The 18,579-nt window shown below is 42.0% G+C and overlaps 1 pseudogene; it reads left to right on the forward strand.

Annotated features, from left to right (window-relative positions):
• The first annotated feature begins 16,841 nt into the window (after positions 1-16,841).
• On the forward strand, positions 16,842-17,486 carry LOC124963454 (aurora kinase A-interacting protein-like; annotated as a pseudogene).
• The last annotated feature ends 1,093 nt before the right edge of the window (positions 17,487-18,579 follow it).

Here is an 18,579-nt window from a genome sequence, read left to right on the forward strand (position 1 = left end):
AGATGAGAGCTGACTGCAGTGAGTGTGAGGTGCTTGTGGGAAATCCAAGCAGAGACACACATTATGCAATTCTTAAACTGAGACCTGGAGCAGCAATAAAGTTTTAGAAGCAGCAATCAGTCATAAATGAAAATAATCAAAGGAACTCTGGGGATCCAGGTAGCAATAACTAGTAGCCAGTCTCACTGGGACATACTGACAGGTGAATCATCTCAAACTTCAGGTTCCAGAAAGAACACCCTGTTGGTCTCATGTGTCACTCCTTCACCTGGGTAGGGTAGGCATTCTGATTATACCTTGATCATAAGAAGGACTTATGCACACAAAAACCTAGAAAAGAGGAAATGGAAGCTTCCAAGGAAGAGCCAGGCACGTCTCCTTCAGGAACCCACCGCCCAGGTGGTAACATGAAAGTGTTTCTATGGCTAGGTCCTGAAGGTTGAGTAAGGTGCAAAGGGGAACAAAATGGATAGACAGAAGCTTCAAAATTCATCTTTAGGGGTTAAATGATGACAAGACACGATTTATCAACAACATACATGACCAAGCCTGAGGCAGGCTCAGCTCAGCAAGAGTCAAGGCAGAACCCAGCCAGATGCAGCACATTTAAAGAAAGATCTCTTCTTTGATTTTTTTTTTAGCCCAGCACTTTGAACCATAAAGTCAAGGAAATGGACAAGACCCTATGAGTTGTGTAGGTGGAGTAAAAAGAGAAAGGGGTCAAGGAGGAGTTGAAGGCATTTTTTTTCCCTGATGTTCCCTCCACTCACAGAAGTCACTTGCACTGGAAGCCCACTCAGTCCTCTGACTTAACTGCTGAGGAAATGGGAGACTGATTTCTCCAAAGGAACTGAAGGGGACACTGAGAATAACAGCTGTGGTTTCTTCCTCACAGGAATCTAATTTTCATCAATCGTTTTGCACCACCTGGTATTCTTCTATGAAGTTGTTCACCAGCCTAGGGATGATTTTGTCCCATTCCCCAATGGGCCACATGCCTTTCCCTTTCAAGCAACTGGGGACCACTCCGGGAATACAAGGGTTCCCTTTAGTCATTCCCAGATATCTCCAATCAAACACATGAACACACACACACACACACACACACACACACACACACACACTCATCCCATGGCAGAGCGTTTATACCTACCTTGCTTTGCCCCCTATCACACTAATTGGGGAAGACACATCTACTTGAGGGAGGCACAGCACTTACAGTCCAGTACTTTTCCAGTATGAAAAGACAGACGACACCCTTTAGGTCTCAAGCAATCAAGGGAAGAGATACGGTGGGAAGTTTCTGCCACCAGCCATTTGCCTCTTCCTTTCTGCTTTGGAGTTATTTCTGAAAGATTAACAACTGGATTTAGGGGAACTCATGCCCAGACACATTCTATCTCAGCTCAGGCAGGATTTACCAGGCAGGTATACAACCACCCAGATGGATAGGGAAGATGGGAGACAGATGATCACAGGACTGTCACGCCCAATAGGGTTGGTTCCCATGAGTTTGGATTTCAGAGCTCAAAGTGCTGAGCTAAAAATCAAAAAGATCTTTCTTTAAATGCTGCACCTGGCTGGATTCTGCCTTGGCTCTTGCTGAGCTAAGCCTGCCTCAACCTTGTTCACGGGTGTTGTTGATAAATCATGTCTCTTCATCCCTTAATAGCTAAAGGTGAACCTATGAACCAAGCTTCTGTCCATCCCTTTGTACTCCCTTTTACATCTTATTCATCCTCTAGGACCTCGATACAGAAACACTTCCTCCTGCAGCACTGCCCAGGACCTCTCTTTTCAGATCATTGAGTTGGAACCCTACAATTGCTAAATGAGCATAAAATGCAGAAATAAAATTTTGAATAAATATCTTTTTTACCTAGATGGATGATGAATTTCTAATTTTTATTTATAAAACATTCAAATACATACTTCAGATGAAATTGCCAATTCAAGAATTTAGGAATGAATTATGTTGAATGAAATTTACCTTCAAATTTTTCAGAAAATATATATATGTGTGTATACATACATATAGATTACATATGTGTATATATGTAGAGTGTGTATATGCATGTATACATATATTATATATATATAATATCTAAATATATGTGTGTTTACATAATGAAATCAAATGGGACTCAGTCACTTGTGTCAACTTTAACAAAATAAATAAACAAAACTGAGATGTTATGAAGGAAGGGTTCTCATGCACAACTACTTGATAGTAACTATCACAAAAGACTCTGCCAGCACCACAACTTTTCTTTTTTTTTTTTAAGTATCTTCTCATAGTTGGCAATGGACCTTTATTTATTTGTACGTGGTGCTGAGAATCAAACCCAGTGCCTTGCACATGGTAGTAGAGCACTCTGCCACTGAGCCACAACCCCAGTTCCAACTTTTCATTTTAAAAGATTGTTGCAAGGACATCTACCAAGCAACTGTCTTTTTAATCTTGGACTGGCTCCACCCTTGTTATTATTCCCTGTAGCCAAAGACTTTTTTTTTTTTTCCCAAAGTATCTCATGGATGGTTATGGGAGTCTTCATGGCTTCCACCAAGATTTCAAAGGAAAGTCTGGGAAGCCAGGCAGTGTGCTGCAGAACTGGAGTCTCTGAAAACATCCCCTGACATGGCAATGCCTAGATTGTAGGAGTGAAGTCAAAGCTTTCTTGAGTGGAGACCCCAAAGAGAGAGGTGCCAGCAATATGCACATCTGCCAAGGTAAGTTGTAGGCGGCAAGTGAATTCAGCCTAACAGAGACCACGAGGGCTACAATAAGCAAGGCCATAAGTGCAGGACTTCCCAAGTTCTTAAAAGTCCACCTGCCACCACAATGTGCCCAAATCCCAGATATGGACTTCAAGACTTAATGTTTGCCTTGCTGGATTTTAGTCTTGCTTCAGGTTGTTCCCTCCTTACTATTTTCCTATTCTACCTTTTTGCAATAAGAATATTTACCCTGGGGCTGGGGATATAGCTCAGTAGGTAGAGTGCTTGCCTCGCATGCACAAGGCCCTGGGTTCAATCCCCAGCACCGCCAAAAAAAAAAAAAAAAAAGGAATATTTACCCTGTACCTGTCCCACTTCCATATCTTGGAAGTACACAATTTTCTCTTTTATTTTTACAGGGTCTCATGACTGAGTTTGCCTTGAATCTCAGAGACTTCAGATTTGAACTGGGGATGGACTGAATGCATTTTGTCTTATGAAATGCACATAAACCTTTGGGGTCCAAGGCAAAATTTTATAATTTAGATACTGAATGACCCCCAAAGGCCCACATGTTAAAGATCGGGTCACTAGGGTGGCATTATTGGGAGATGGTAGGATCTTTAAGAGGTGAAGCCTACTGGGAGGTTCTTAGACCATTGAGGGTATGCTCTTTAAAGGGATTATGAGATCCTGGCCACTTCCAAGAGCATGTCCCCTTCCTCTTCCTCTTTTGCTTTCTGGTCATGAGGTGAATAATTTGCTCTACCACATTCTCCCCACCACTGCTGTTCAGCACCCCCACAATAGCCTAAAAGCACCGGTCCACCTGATCATCAACTGAAACCTCTAAAACCGTGAGCCAAAATAAACATTTTCTCTTTACAAATTAACTATCTCAGATATGCTGTATAGTGACAGAAAGCTGACTATCACAAGGAGAAGAGAAACATTTTCAAGTACTTACTAGTGCTAGTCTGAGACATCAAAGGTCTGCATCATCTGTTTAAGAGCTCACTAGAAATTATGCTCCTCCAAGAAGAAAGCAAGAAATATTATTAATCTCAAATATTAATGCTAGGAAAGTTGTTTCTTGATCTACTCAGAGAATTCATAACTATAAGATGAACCAAATCTGGAATTGAATGGTCTAAAAAACCTCAAGCAAAGGATTTAGAGTAGTCCTGAGTTTGTACAGCTCCCCACCCATTCTGGTTCTTCACAAAAGCAAAACCAAATCCTATTTTGAGGAACTATGTTCAACATAGCTTCAAAGAATTCCCACAGAGAAAAAGAAAATCTATGAAAAAAAAAGTACCTTTAATCAAAACTCACAAAACACTAAATGAAAGAAGATACCACGTGCAAGAGCCAAAAGAAACAGACAGTAGAATCAGATCCACAGAGACTCAGGTATTTATAATTATCATTGCCATTTTAAAAAATAAATGCACTTTAGCCTAAAGAAAAATGTTTAAAGATAAAAAATGTAAGTAAAAAGCAAAAAACTATAAAGAAGATCAAAGCATACCTGAAAAGAAATTAAATACAACTTCTAGAAATGAGAAATATGCAAATTAAAAATTTAAATTTGAGTGAATAAATTTTACAGAGTTAAACTACACTATGGAGAGAATTAAAAACTAAAATAGAAATGAGAACTTTTTCAATCCTACAGCCTGAAAAGACTTTTTAGAAGAATGTATAAAATTGGTTGATAAACATGGAGAGAATAAAGTAAAAAAAAATTCTAACCTATGTTTGGTCAGAGTCCTAGAACAAGAGGACAGAGAGAATGAAGGAAGGATAATTTGAAGAAATAAAAAGTGAGAATTTTCAGAACTTATGAAAGACAAAAATCCTCAGAATCAAGAACTTAATAAATTTTAAGTGAATTAGATAAAAAGGAAATCCACATGTCAACATATTATAGTTACTCTGCATAACAGCAATGACAAAAATGGCCACCCATAAATGAAGAAAAACTAGACTAATTACTTACTTATCAAGAGCAGCATTGAAGCTATAAGATTCATTAATATGTTCAAACTCTAAGAAAAAAAAATAATAGTCAACCTAGATTTGCATACCCAGAGAAATTATCTTTTAAGAATGAGAAGGAAATTAAAACATTTTCGCACAAATAAGAACTTTCATTTTCAGACAAAGAGTTTGTCACCAACAGAACTTCATTAAAGAAAAGCCTACAGCATATACTTAAAACTAAGCCAGGCATGGTGGTGCACACCTGTAATCCCAATGACTTGGGAGGCTGAGGCAGGAGGGTTGCAAATTCAAGACCAGCCTGTGAAGCTTAGTGAGACTCTGTCTCAAAAAGGGCTGGAGATGTAGCTTGGTGGTAAAGCACTCCTGGTCCAATTCCAGCACTGGAAGAAAAAAAAATAAGGAATGTAAATCCCAAAAGGAATGTCCAAATTGCAATGGTGAGTAAAGAAAGTGGCGAGTGCATGGGTAAATGAAAATAAACACTGCGTGCAACAACAATAATGCCCTGTGGAAGGTTTGTAAAATAACTGAAAGTAATAATATATAGGGCTAGGGTGGGGTGAAAAATAAGAATTAAAGTGTTCAAAGGTCCCTGAATTACTCAGGAAAGGATTAAGTATTAACTTTATTTAACTTCAGACATTGACATGGGAAGTATGCATATTAAAACTTACAGGTAGACACTTAAGAAACATAATTTAACAACTCTTAAATTTGCAGATTGAAAATAGATTGAAAAAATATACACTCAATCAAAATAAAAACTCACAAAAAAGGAAATATATAAAATATGGGGCACACCTTCCAAGTAGAATTCACAAAGGGCACTATAGAACCAGATGCATGGCAGTGTCTGGCTTCCATCTGACCCTGGGAGTTCATGGAGCAAGTCACTCCAGGATGAATTTCAGTTGGGAGAACCTTGTTTTCTGCCATAATTCCAACTGGTGAACAGCCAACTAAGAGCTATTCCAAATGACTCTGGGCCAACACCACTCCTGCTCGTTGCCAGGCAGTCAGGACAAAAGAAGTTTGGGTGAACAGCCCCAACCTTTGCTCTACAAAGAAGTGCAGAGCCGAAGAAGACAGGGAAAGAAAAGCTGAGGGCACAAGTAACAAACATCCACTCGTGTCTGTTCCATTGACCACCTCAGTAGTACCAACTGACAGATCATCCAGACCAAAATATCAACAAAGAAACCTCAAAGTTAAATTGCATTATAGATCAAATGAATTTACCAGACATCTACAGAATATTCCATTCAATGGCTGCAAAATACACATTAATTTCATCAGCACATGGAACTTTCTCCAAAAAGATCACAATTGAGGTCATAAAGCAGATCTTAACAAATGCAAAAGAGAAAGAAAGAATTTCCTGCATGATGGAATGAAATTAGAAGTCAATAGCAAAAGAAACATCAGAAATTATACAAAAATGTGGAGACTGAACAATGCACTTTTGAAAAAGCAGTGAGTTGTTGAAGAAACTGGAGAGAAGGGGATTTAAAAAGTCCTAGAATCAAATGAAAATGGAAACACAACCTACAAGAACTTGTAAGACACAGCAAAAGTTGTTTTAAGAGGGAATTTTATAACTATTAGTACCTACTTTAGAAAAACAGAAAGTTAAAAAAAAAAACAAAGATGCATCCCAAAGTCTTAGAAAAACAAAACCAAAACAAACCCAAAATTAATAGGAAAGAAATAAATATGAGAGCAGAAATAAATGAAAAAAAGACTAAAAGAATGCAAAAGATCAATTAAATAAAGTTGTTCATCTTTGAAAAGATAAACAAAGTTCACAAACCCTTAGCTAAACTAACCCCCCCCAAAAAAGAGAGAGAGAGAGAGAAAGAAGACCCCAAGTAAATAAAATTAGAGCTAGAAAAGAGAATATTACAAGAGATACAACTAAAATCCAAGGTATCATCAGGGAATATTTTGAAAAAATATTTGAAAAAAATACACCATTATATGCCAATAAATTAGAAAACATAGCAAAAAACATTTTTCTAGAGATACATGACATATCAAAATTGAGCCAAAAGGATATGAAAACCTAAACTGATCAATAAAAAGCAATGAAACTGAAGCAGTAATAAAAATTCTCCCAAATGAGAAAAGCCCAGGATTGATGTATTCACTGATGAATTTTACCAGACTTTTAAAAAACTGTATCAATGCTCTTCAGACTATTCCATAAAATAGAAAGGGAAGGAACTCTTCCAAACTCATTCTATGAAGCCAGCATTACCCTGCTATCAAAACCCAATAAGAACACAACAAAACAAACTATAGACAAATATCCTTGATGAACATAGTCACAAAAATCCTCAACAGAGGCTGGAGTTGTGGTCAGTGGTAGAGCGCTTGCCTAGCACATGTGAGGCACTGGGTTCTGTCCTCAGCACCATATTAAATATATATATATATATATGCACACACATACACACACATATGTATATATGTATATATAAAATAAAGCTTTAAAAATCCTTGATAAAATGTTTGCAAACTTAATTCAACAGCACATTAAAAAGCATACACTATGATTGAGTTGATTTCATTCCAGTGATGCAAAGTTTTATAAAAAATCAACTCAAAATGGACCAAAGACCTTAATTAAGTCCTGAAACTTTGAAATACTAGAGGAAAACAAAGGGAACACACTTCAAGATATTGGTACAGGCAACAATTTCCAATAAGACTCCAACAACTCAGAAAATAATAATAAGAATTGACAAGTGGGATAACATCAAATTAAAAAGTTCTACACAGCAAAGGATACAACAGGGTGAAGGGACAGCCTACAGAATGGGAAGAGATCTGTGCCACCTTCATCTGATAGAGGATTAATATCCAGTATATATAAAGAACTCAAAAGAATTTAACACCAAAAGAACGAATAATCTGATCAATAGATGGACAAATGAGCTGTACAATTCTCAAAAGAAGGAACACAAATGGCCAATAAATATATGAAAAATGTTCAACATAGTTAACCATCAGGCAAGCACAACTTAAATCCACACCAAGAGTCCATCTCATCCCAGTCAGAATAGCTTTATCAAAAAGAAGAAGAAACACTGGTGAGAAAATGCTGTGAGGATAAAAAGAACTCCTGTGCTTTGTTGGTGTTAATGTAGATTAGCACAGTCACAAGGAAATTCACAAGGAGGTTACTCAAAACACTAAAAATAGAACTACCACGTGATCCAGCTACACCACTTCTGGGGATACACCCAGAGGAATCAAAATCAACATACTATAGAGATAACTGCATACTCATGTTTATTATGTATCATGGCATTACTCAAAATAGCCAAGTTATGGGACCGGGGTTGTGGCTCAGTGTTAGAGCACTTGCCTAGTATGTGTGAGGCATTGGGTTCGACCCTCAGCACCACATAAAAAAATAAATAAATAAAATAAAGTTATGTGTCCTTGTACAACTAAAAATATTTTTAAATAGCCAAGTTATAGAATCAGCCTACATGTCCACCAGTAAATGAATGAGTAAAGGAAAAAATAATATTTATATTTATATTATATATATATATATGTGTGTGTGTGTGTGTGTGTGTGTGTGTGTGTGTGTGTGTGAGCTATGAGATACTAAGCTCCCATCACTGGAAATGAGCAAGCAGAGGCTAGGGCTCTCATCCATGAGGGAACTAAGTCAATACCCTCTGAGACTCCTTCCTCCCTAGTTCAGATAATAGGACTCCACATTAGCAAAACAGACCAGATGGTGAATGGTAGCCAAATCTCTAGCAAGCCAAATCTCTAACTGTGGATCACTAACAGAGGTGCAGGTCAGGGCAAGTAATCAAATTACAGTAATACCATCCTGTGGGTCCTACCCCCTGCCCTTTGGAAGTTTAGGTTTAAGGTGGCTTTTGAGAACTCAAGAGCTTGCTAAGTACTTTTGTCTCCCTGCTTCACCTCCAACCGTTCCCTGGGAACAACTACCTGACTCTCAGACCTGGTAATATTTGCTGAGCAGGTTTAAAAAGGTCAAGTGGATTAAGCAGGAGGGGTAGAATAGTGTTGATGACCTGGGCCAGAGCCATGCCCCTGGAGCTAGCAACAAGTACACAGTGGAAAGAGGAGGGAGTGGGAGGTGAAGAATGTGCACAATACGGGCCAAGAATAAACTCTTCCGAGAATTGCTGTGCAGGGGAGGGGCACTGATGGGCCCAGGGAAGGCTTCACTACTTTAGAATGGGGAGATGTGAGCATTTTAAATACTGAAAGGGACAGGGTTGAAGGTGCAGGACAGAGGGAGGAATGAGATGGGTCCAGCTCCCAAACATGGAGGAGGACATGAGAGTTATGGTGCAGGACTGGCCAAGTCCAGGTGGAGCAGGGGCATGAAAGCAGGGGAAGGGAAAGATAGGTTCTGAGGAGCCAAACAAAGGAGGACACTACCTTCTTTTCAGGGTAGAAGGACCCATGCATTGGGTAGGGAGAAGGCTGCCAACCATGAGCAGGGAGAGATGGGCAGGAAATGGTGGACAGCAGAGAAACCTGAAAACAACCACAGAGAAGGACATGGAAAGAAGCAGGAGCTGGGGCCCAGCAGAACTGAGGGACTGAAAGCCACTTGGAGCAATATGGCAGAGCCTGGGAGCCTTACAGCAGGCCCTGCGGTCCATGATGGGGGGCTGTGCCTACTGTGCCCCTATAGCTCTTCCTCAGGGGCTCCTCTTCATCCTCCAAGGTCCAGACTGGGAAGGTTCCTCATCCACCTCCACTTCAAGCAGAGTGAATCCCTACCTCCTGAGAGACCCCACAGACCTCTCTTGATCTCTGCAATCCCTACGATAACATCAGGAGCACCAAGTTCTTTAGATATGGTTGTTGGGTTATTGAGGGGCAAGAAGGTTTTAACCTTCATAACACACCCTTCATAGTGAGGAATTATTATCCTCATTTTACCAACAGGGAAAATGAGGCTCAGGGAGAAACAGACAATAGCCTAAAGCAACTCGACCAAGACTTGCCCAGGTGATTCTAAGCACAAAGCCTGACCTTTCCTCCTTTACCACCGTGTTAGGAGCATCTGAGTGTGAACATGCCTCCCTGGACTGTGCCCTCCAGGAACACAGGGGTGGGTGCCAGCTTCATCTGCACAGCACAGGCAGACCCAATGCAGCATTCATGGCAAACATTTGTGGAGACCCCATACAGATCCTCTGGCTCAAACTTTCACGTTACAGATAAAGATATTTCTAAGATCCTTACATCTATCATAAATAAGAAAACAGAGACTCAGGAGGAAGGTAGGGGCTTGGGAGGGTCACACAGCAAATCAGTACTGATGCTGAGTTAAGATGCAGGCCATCTGGCTCTGAAACAAGTTAGCTTCATAGAACTTAAAACACGGTTTGTGTCCCTCCCTGAGATTACTCCCTTGCTTGTAACCGCCTAATCATTTGCTCACTAATCCAATTATGTTCTATACACCTTGAGCCTTGAGTCAGAAATGGGCTTCAGGCACTGAAAGCAGTGCCAACTCCACCTGCCTCCCTCTCTGCCAAACCACCCCAGAGAGCAACTCAGCCACCTACCTAGGCAGGTCTGGGCTGGGAGTTGAGCCAAAGTTGAGGCTGGGGTTCTCTTTGGGGCACTAGAGAAGACACAGATTAGAAACATCATCTCTGTGCAAAGAGACAGCCTTGGTTCAACCTAGAGGCCTGCATGTGATTCGAGGAGGTAGCTACAGAGTTGACACTGAAAGGAAGAATAACAGAAAATCAGATAGAGAGGAGCAGGAGAAGGGTATTCCCAGTGAGCAGCAGGAGCAAAGGCTTGGAGGTGGAAGAGAGAAGAAAGTTTTCAGAAGCCCGCAAGTTCAGGGTGCCATAAGAGGCAGGCAGTAGAGGGGAAGGAAATAGGGCACAAGTTTAGCAAAGCCAGAAGCCTTCCCATATAAGGAAGAGAATGGCACTGGGCACTTCGGGTGAGGAGAATGGAATGAGCACATACCAAGAAAGAGAGCAGAGAAGCAACAATTTAAGTTATGACACTGCCCTGCCAAGAACCTTCTGATGGGCTCATACTTCTTCCCCTTAGGATGGGAGCCAGACCCTTTATGTCCCAGACCTGGCACAAACTGACTCCCAAGAGTCAACCTAGAGCCCACCTACACCCTGCAGTTCCTCCTCAACTTCTGTTCATCACACCCTGAAATGCTCTACCCAGCTAAAATGGCTAGTTCTGTAATGGGCCAGGCTACATGGGCAATGACCAAACAGACTCCATTTTACCTGAGACTCCATGTTATATAGGAAATGCTTCTCCCATGGGAACACCCTGCCTCTGTTAGAAAGCAGTTTGGGTCCCTCCCTGAGGCTACTCCCTCGCTTGTAACTGCCTAATCATTTGCCCACTAATCCAATTATGTTCTATACACCTTTGCTATACAACCGTTCTATACAACTGTTGCTTAGCATAACCTGTTTGGCAACACAAAATGGCAATTCTTATATAAGGTAAAACTGTTCTCTTTTTGGTTCCTATTTTTCTTGGATAATGTACGCTGTCAGAGAATGATTGTCTGGATGTTAGTAACCATTATTTAACTTGTACCCAACTAAGGTCATTTTGACCCACTTCCCCTTCTGCTTATGATTTTAGATCTCATGATGTTAGTCTGTAGTTTTGAATCACAGCAACAAACACTTATGATTAATGTACCTACATGCTTTACTTATGGTATAAAAACCCCTGCACTCCGGGCTGTCCTCCCAATAGCAATTGTGGGCACTGTGTGAGACAGTCAGCCGGCCAGTTAATAAAGATCCTCAAATTTGGGCTTCTCAGTGGTGATCAGTCTGTTAAGTTGCACCCCACAATGCTTCCTCCAGGAAGTCTTCTGCAGCCCACTCTTACAACCAGTCTCTCCCTTGTCTCTGTCCCAAGTTCCCCATAGTTCCCCATGCTGGCCTCTACCATAGTTCTGATTACACAGTTTTGTAGTTTTGTAACAGAAAAAAGGAGGGCGTCATTTTAAACACTAGACGCTGACAGTGTGGCTCCGTGGCAGAGGGATTGCCTAATGTGTGCACTAGGGCCCCAGGTTCAATCCACAGTATTGAAAAAAAAAAAATTATATTAAATAGTCATCTGCAATCTAGACCAATTGGCCTAGGAAGAAAGTGGAATTGTCCTTAAGAAGAGAATGTTTTCTTGGTTAGAAAAAGACAATAAAGGGTAAATTTTGAAACGAAATTACCTCGGCCACAGGTTAGATGTGAACCAGCTTGCCTACCTAACACCCCATAGACAGTGATCCCAAAATCCTCTGGCCTGGGCCTGTGCCCATGTTACTGACAGAGTTATCCAGGGCAACAGGGACTCTATGGGGTTTCAGTTTCCAAAGGGTGCATACATTTGGACTAATTTAACAAATGTGTAAGATTTCTGATGCTCAAAGAAACATCACTACAAGAGAGGGTACAGCAATCTTAAGACTTAGGAATGTTATCTGGAATTTATTCCGGGACTTGACCAGAGCTCTAGTAGACACACCTAGAGGTGGATAATGGTTTCTCCAGTGATCAGAATGCGTCGACTAAACAAGGCAGTTGAAATCAGCATAGATGGACAGAAAATGAATCCCTCCATGGCATGGTTGGTGTCTAATAATAAAATAAACATGTCTGTGAGTGGGAGAGGACAAGACAAGGACAGAAAACATGAATCAGTTCTCTAAAAGATGACAACAAAATATGGGATTGAGGGATCTGGCAACCTGCACAGACCTTCCCTCAAGGAGATGCTGAGGTTCCCCACAGTGAATTATCCATTCATTTCTGAGCAGCAAGTGCCAAAGAGGAGAAACTACTTTTGCTTAATCAGTACTGTCACTTCCCGAAAAGATAGAAGCCCTGGAACATAAAGGTATTTCTCACCTTACCCCATCTCTCTCCCCCCGTCTCCCTCTCTCCTGATAAATGACAGCAACAGTGAATGAGTGATGCAGGAGGCCAAGAGCCGTGTCACATTTTATAGAGACTCAAAGACAGACTGCTGGAGAGAGAAGTGGTTAGTGGAGAAGGAAGGAAGGAATGTGCCCAAAGCTTGGGCCAAGGTGGAATTCCACTCTGTCTTGATGTGAAAGCAGGATCTCCCTGTGGCCATGATGGGAGGTGTGTCCTAATTATGAAAGGGTGTCTGGAGGAAGGAGGAGACTGATCAACAGGGAAACTGAGGCTCTTTCTTCATGCACTTTGTAAAGTTTTCCCATCGCCTAGGAGGAAATTGGAGCAGTAGGAACCTGAAACCACAGGCCTGAGCAGTGAAGCCATACAAGGTCAAGATCAGACATTCAATAAACGCCCACGAAGCTACTCCTGTGTGCTGGGCTTTGCTTGAGGGCTATGGACACAGAGGTACCTCTGACATGGTCCCTGCCCTGCAGGAGCTCAAAGGTAAGTGGAAGAGAAAGACAGAATAGATCAAAGTAGACAAATATTTTCAGTGCTGGGACATGAGAAAGGGAAGGGAAGAATTTGTTCCAGTTGGGGTCATAGAATCCTTCCCAGAAGAAGGGCCACCAGAGCTAATGAAGGATAAATGAGCTCCCTCTAGCAGAGGGCATAGTGTGGTTAAGAAAGGTCACAGAGGCAGAGGACAGCCTGCCTTGGATAAATCCAGGGCAGTGAACATGAGGACAGTGCAGATTGAGGGAAGGTACTAAAGAGACAGAGGTCATACCTGGTCTTACAGGCCCCATTAAGGAATTTTCTAGGCCATGGGGAGTACTAGAAGATTCTAAAGGCATTGAGGCATGGTTGGTGAGGTCCACATTGGCCATTATGTGAGGATTAATGTGGGGAGGTAGAAAGAACTGGAGAGTGGGAAATCAGTGTGGAGGGTTGACGAGAGAGGATGGAGGTTCATGCCAGGACATAGTCACTGAGGAGCATGTAGGTGCAGATTAAGTAGCAGAAAGACCTGATCAACAACTGCAGAGACCAGAAGTCGGGGTCCAATCCAGTTCAGTGTCCAGACTCTACCCAAATATTTGGTGTCTGTTCTGGTTTTGGATGGAAAAGAAGTACTGGAGGCAGCTTCAGAAAAAAGAGAGGAAGCAACATGGAGACACTGGGCATGGATAGAACTGGGAGGTGGGAAGCAGAAGCAGTAACTTCTTCCTTGTGCTGGGGATCTGCACTCAGCCGGATATGGAGTTGACATGAAGAAACAGGATTTGGGGAAGGAGGAGGAACATTCCCTGACTTCATTCCACAATTTAAGTCATCCAGCACTTGTCCTGGGCCCACTAATGGAAAGGCACCAATTCTTGGGAACCAGGAGTCCCGGTTTAAATCACATGCAAAATATTTACCAACTCCATGACCTCAGTGATTTCATCTCTGAGCCAGTTTCCATCTGGAAAATGGAGGTAGTCGTCCCTGCCACGCAGAGTTGTTTAAAGATTAGAAATACTGCTTATGATAATGATTTAGGCACCTAGTAAGTGTTCAGTAAATGGCTGCCATTATTATTCACCTAGAACTCTGCTGAAGCTTTGATACATGGAGTGAGGATGAATTTAAACCAGTCCTAGGCTTCAGAAATTTCTGTGTTTCAGTGCTTCCCTCTGCTGGTCAAAGGGGGTAAACACCAAAGGGGAGAGAATCACAAGAAGCCAAGACCAAACACAACACCCTGCCCTTCTAACCAGACTAGGAATCCCCCTACACTGCAGAGGGCATTAGCTTGGCGTGGATTTTTCCAGAGGCAGCAGACATATTGCATATAGAACACCAGCTACTCACCAGAAGTGTGAAGTTGCAGGCAACCCTTCACTTCTCTGAGCCTATTTTCTTAGCTGTGAAATGGGGTGATGATCCTTGCCGTGTTTCACAGAGTTGCTATGAATCCCAACTGAGATTCTGTCTATGGAACATTTTGGAAAGCCTGAGCCATCCCATGAATATTAGTGGTCAAGCAATTTTTTATGCCCCTTCCCCACCATTCTGAGTAGTGGGAACTCCTGGAAAATCTAGGAAGCTGCCCTTTACAAGCTCCATTTTCTAAGCTCCAATCAGTCTTCCTTCAGGTAAGTATTGAGGTGGACTGTGTGTGTCCTGAAGAGTCAAGGAAAAGCCTGGTTTTCTGCCACTCTACTCCAAAAACCCCAGTTTTTCAGTCCTAAAAGGGCAAAGGCAGAAGCCAAGTCCAGGAGGACCAATCACATCCTTTTCCAGCATAATCCTTCTTTCTGCTCCTCAAGTCCATTACCTCCAAAGCAGAGAAAAGGGAAATGTAGAATAGAGTCACCAGAGTCAACCAACTGAAACCACAGCTGCTTCCAAGTACACACCACCTCATATTTGGCAAGGCTCTTGAGATGCTGCTGAACTTTCCCACACAATGCACCAGGTTTTCTGGGCCAACTCCTGATGGGCTTCCTAGCTACTGTCACCTCCAAAGCTCTGCTTTGAATTCACCCTACTGAATTTGTTAGATCACAGTAGGTGGGTTTCCACCTGGGGAATTTATCTTGCCCCCCCACAACCTATAGAAATCCCCAAGCAGGGTTAGGGATATAGCTCAGTTGGTAGAGTACTTGCCTCGCAAGCATAAGGCCCTAGGTTCAATCTCTAGCAATGCGAAAAAAGAAGAAGAAGAAAAAAAAAAAAGGAGCCTGGAGATCCCCAAGCACATGGATACTGACAAAGAATCATAGAGCTAGAGGGAGATTTAGACAGACAGACAGAGACAAATTGGCAGAGAAACAGATATGTGCCTGAACCTCCCTTAGAATTTAGAATCAATCAGGAAAAAAAAATTTTTGTCTGTTGAGAAAAACTATATAACTAAACATTTCCCAAAATAAACTACTCAAAACCCTAGTTTCTTGCAAGCTGTTAACAAATTTTCCATGAGAAAAGAGGCTTCACAATCAATCAAATTGAGAAATTTGAGTAAAAATAAATTTCACTAAAAGATATCTCTGAACCTTCATTATATAATGCCACTAGAAATCTTCAAATGGGATGTGGAGTGTAATGTATGCAGTGTTTATCAGGTCTATTTGACTAAGAAACTGCTTATTCATGACACACTTAATAACATCTTATGGGACTCAGCAGAATTCATGAATTGAATTGATATCCATTGTGGTTTCCTTTGTGCCTTGGTTTCCAGGAAACTCAAGGCAAACATAATAGTCATTTGTAATTGCAGGAAGCAAGTAAATTAGGTCTGAGGTGTAATTATCCTTTCCCCAATAATATATTTCAGGACTTCTGGACAAAACATAGTTGTCATTCCGTAGCAATACAGGACATAGATAAGGGAGCACTTCCTCCTATCTCTGACCACGGCTAGGCTCTAGACCAGGCTTACTAATGTGATCCCCTGTATCTTAGAATTGTCTAGTCCCAGCCCTATCAAAGTTGCAAAGTCTAAGATAAAAGCAGTCCAAGACTAGGAGCCAGGGACTGGCCTGGAGGGATTGATCCCTGGGAATTCTCAAGTAGAAGACCCCCTACCACTGCTGCCAAATCTGTAACTTGCATAGATGGAACCATGTAATCCCTGAGGAATCAAGCTACCTGTCACTCTTTGGACACAGGAAAAAGTCTTAACCTACAACTCAAATTGCTTAAATTTGTAAGGGCTGTGCTACAATAGCAGCCCCTGTGATGCCTCTGCTAGATTATGGTTCCCTAGCATTCTGGAGGAACCCCCAGAATGTAAAATGGACCTCACCGCATTGGCAGGGATTCCACTATGACTTTCCAAGATAGCCAGAACCAGCAGCCTGTGCTCATAGTTCTCCAGGGAAATAGAGACAAGAAGAGAACTTCCTAAACTCCCTAGAATTTAAAGGGAGCACCCCAATCTTTCCTCCTACCAATTCACTCATTAATTCGCTGGGAAAGCCGTGAAAAAAAAAATTAAGAGAAAAATATTAGGACTTGTTGAATCTGAGTTCAAATTCAAGCTCAGCCTCTTTCTAGTATGTGACCTTTGAAAGTTTGTTTAGCCTCTATGAATCTGTTTGCTCATTTTAAAAAGGAGATAAATTCCAGTCGCCGGGATCGCAACGCCGGGGTGGCGAGGGTGCGGCGAGAACGCTCGCCTTGCAGATGCAGCGCTCTCGGCACTTCGCTCCCTTGAGCACCTGGGGCGACCGCCTCCCACAAACCACGTTCCTGCAGTGCCTGACTTTCCAGCTGGTCAGGTCTCTTCCCCGGGCAGGTTGCAGTCGGCCCCGGCCTGTCTCAGGGGTGCTGGGCAGCCATGCCTGCTGGCCACCATACACCTTGCCACCCACTGGCCAAAGTAGGGGTGTATCCCTTCCTGGCAAGGGGACCCAGTTGGAGCTTGAGGAGTTGCTGGTCCCCAGGAGGAGACCATCAGCCCTCTGGAGAGCTGACTGCCCGCTACCTCTTGCCCAGACTGGATACGGGAATTCCAATGTCTGCTGCTCGGACCCAGCCCTTCCAGTTTCCACCCAGTCAGGTGGAGGCCGGGGCTAGGCAGGGGCACGAGGAAATTTGGGATGCCCCTCACATGCAGTGCAAAAATGTGCTGAAGATCTGCCGGCGAAAGATGAACCACCACAAGTACTGCAAGCTGGTCAAGAGGACCCGGTTCCTGCGGCGGAAGAACGCCTGAAAAGGAAACAGGTCAAGTTCGAGAGAGACCTGAGGCGCATCTGGCTGAAAGCGAGTCTGAAGGTGGCCCCTGAGGGCTGGCAGACACCCAAGATCTACGTGAAGAATAAATGAGACAGGGATCTTTTCTCCCCAGCCCCCCATGTTGCTGCACGTGACCTTTGTAATAAATGTTGGGAGGACTCCACTGTCCCCATTTGTCCTGGGGAAAAAAGGAGATAATAATTGTACCCACTTTATAATGTTGTTAGGAGAATTAAATGAAATTAGTTTTGCAAAATTCACAGCATGGCACTCAATAAATATTTGTTATTATTCCCAAACATTTTCTCTGGGTCAAGACTTACTGTGTCTATGTCTTCAAAGAATTCTCATACTAACAAAAGAGATAGACAAGTGATCACACAATAATAGCACTGTACTGTCAATGCGATGAGGGGAGTTCAGGGGCTTAGAGAGAACAAAGGAGAAACTTTAACCATAAAAAGTTAAAATAAAACATGTTCGGGCATAAATGGTTGGAAAAGGAGAAATAAAGCTGTGAATTTGTACACATAATATGATGGCATAAAATGAGACAAAACAAAAAATCCATAGACCAATGGTTAGAGTTAGTAGGAGTATAGCAAGGCAATTGGATGTAAGGTTAATATACAAATGTCATTGCATTTCCATACATCAACAACAAAACATTACTAATGAAAACAATATCAAAGTCAGGTGAGTGGCACACACCTATATCCCAGTGACTGCGGAGGCTGAAGCAAGAGAATAGCAAGTTCAAGGTCAACCTGGATAACTTAAAGAAACCCTATCTCAAAATTTAAAATTTTTAAAAAGGGCTGTGAATGGAGGTCAGTGGTAGGGCACCCCTCGGTTCAATTTGCAATATTGAAAAAAGAAAGAAAGAGAATAAGAAGGAAAGAAGGAAGGAAGGAAACAATATTCAAAAGACACCATCAATGCAGAAAAAGCATTTGACAAAATACAACACCCTTCATGTTCAAAACAGTTAGAAAAAAATAGGGATATAGTAGGAACATACCTCAACATTGTGAAAGCTATCTATGCTAAACCCAAGGTCGACATCATTCTAAATGAAGAAAAATTGAAAGCGTTCCCTCTAAAAACTGGAACAAGACAGGGATGCCCTCTTTTGCCACTTCTATTCAACATTATCCTTGAAACTAGCCAGAGCAATCAGATA

The sequence above is a fragment of the Sciurus carolinensis genome, chromosome 1, assembly GCF_902686445.1.
Source record: "Sciurus carolinensis chromosome 1, mSciCar1.2, whole genome shotgun sequence".
Taxonomy (NCBI): Eukaryota; Metazoa; Chordata; class Mammalia; order Rodentia; family Sciuridae; genus Sciurus; species Sciurus carolinensis.